This window comes from Octopus bimaculoides, chromosome 11 (assembly GCF_046866305.1).
Source record: "Octopus bimaculoides isolate indiv1 chromosome 11, ASM4686630v1, whole genome shotgun sequence".
In the NCBI taxonomy this organism is placed as follows: Eukaryota; Metazoa; Mollusca; class Cephalopoda; order Octopoda; family Octopodidae; genus Octopus; species Octopus bimaculoides.
The window spans coordinates 14,512,639-14,515,138 of NC_142938.1; positions in this window are offsets into that span (position 1 = coordinate 14,512,639).

Genomic DNA, 2,500 nt, shown 5'->3' on the forward strand with positions numbered 1-2,500 from the left:
CAACATAACATGACAGTCCTGGTTTAGGACGAATGTTGCTGTAATTTAGCCCCAGAAGATATCGTCTCTAGCTGGCTATACAACACGATCTGCGTCCTTATATTTTCGAATAGTAATTTTCTAATTTATAGATCAGTGACTAGTTGTCACTATGAAAACTATATATTTCGAACGGGAATTTGGCAGCGCCACCTCTAACCGAACAATTATTGTGTGCTGATGAAGGGAAATTACCCGAGTATCGCGATACACAGATATTGTTTTGAGCTGAGTGGGGATGCTAGATTCCCTTGTTCGAAAATATAAGGACACAAATCGTGTCGTATAGCCTGCTGGAGACGATGTCTCGTGGGGCTAAATTACAGCAACATTCGTCCTAAAACAGGACTGCCATGTTATGTTGGCAAACAATCTTTACTCCAAGATATGAGGTGCCTGAAAGCAATTCGTGTTTGTCATGGATAGTACTATACAAAAATAACAACAGCTTATCTTTATAACTCTACTACAACGACAACTGCACCTGCTGCTGCTGCTGCTACTACTACTAGTGAAGACAACAGCAATCAACATAAGCACCTACAATAAAAAACAAACGCTATAATCACGACTACAACAACAACCTCAACTGAAAAAACAACCACTGCACAATCGTTATCACCACCAACAACAGCAACAAATGCAGCAACAATATTTTATGAACCAAACGCAAGAAATAGCAACTAAGTTATCCTCAGATCGCGCTATAGTCTTAAATGTAAACTGACGCATTGGACGATGTATTCTTCGATGAACTTAAAGTTGAACTAAAGTCGACGGGGTAGTCGCAACCGGAACGCCTTTGATTAATAGCTACGTCAGGTCGATCAGAACTGACCTGATACTAAACAACAACAACAATAGCAACAACAATAACAAGTACCTACTGCTTGTCTAAATACGTCGATTCGAGTAGAACTAATTCAGATTTAGATTTAAGAAACGACAATGGCCACTACCACCGCCACCACCACCATCACCCCCCCACCACTACTACTACTGCTACCACTACCACTACTACTACTACTACTACTACTACTACTACTACTACTACTACTACTACTATTACTACTACTACACCCACTATTACTGCAGCCAACACCAACACCACCACTACCTCTTCCACCACCACCACTACTACTACTACTACTACTACTACTACTACTACTACTACTACGACTACTACTACATTATTGGTGGTGGCAGTTGTTAATTCGTCTCTTTCTTCGCACTGGCAGATTTGATGTGTTTGATTTAATTAACGATTAACTGATTAATTAACGTCATTGAACTGCAATCAAGATTGTTAAAGGTATCGTAATTGTTAAACGTATCGGTCTGTCCTTTTAATTCAATTGGATGCAAAAGCAGTTTGCTACGTTTCATCATTCTCCGAATATACTATCGAGACAATTTCAACTCATTAATAGATTCCACCTCCTAAATATATGAAACATAGAGCACTTACAGCTAATAATCACTCGCCTCTCTCTTTTCTCATTCTTTTTACCCTACACGCACGCACGGACGCACGGACGCACGGACGCACGCATGCACACACAGACACAGACACAGGCTCATATAAGAATGTATTCTTACTCTTTTACAAGTCTCTTTGACCTCTCTTTCTCTGCTTTTTTCCCCCCCACTTTCTCTCCTCTTTTATGTTAGACATTTGGTCGCTTTAACACTGAGTATCAAATGTGTTGAAATGACCAGACGTGCGTTTTGCGACTATGAAAACATTTAGTTACTTAAATAGGAGCTAACATGTTGTCATACATACATACATACATACATACATACATACATACATATATACATACATACATACATACATGATGGCCGTCCACTCGTGACCGAGGAAGACGATTGCTGACCTTCAGGAACATTGTGCGCACTAGGACTAACTTATATTTTGCATTTGTGGCTCCGTTGGTGGCTAATGAGCCCTGCCCTTGACAAGCATACACGACTGCAAACATTGCAGACCAAGCTTTCCCCATTCGCTATACCAGCCGTGCGCTTTCGCGCAGCTCGCTTAAGTTCTTAACGCTGGATAGTGCTCTCTCAAACGTGTCGATCCCCTCCTTAACTTGCTTCCTCCATCTGTGGCGATGACAGGCATTGTTTTCCCAGTCAGTGTCCTGCATATCATAGGCCTTTAATGAGGACTTGACAGTCTTTAAATCGCAGCCTTGGTTTCTGCCGGAGTCTCCTTCCATTCACAAGTTTTCCATATAGCACCTGCATACATACATACATACATACATACATACATACATACATACATATGACTGTCCTGGAATGAACATACTGGATCCACCAGTTATTGAATACATACATAAACATCAACACAAGCGACATTTGTGGAACATTCCCATCAAAACATCTGCCAAGTGTAAACATAACGGGCTAGATATTGTTATCTGGGATAGATAAGAAAGAGTGTGTTCCATCG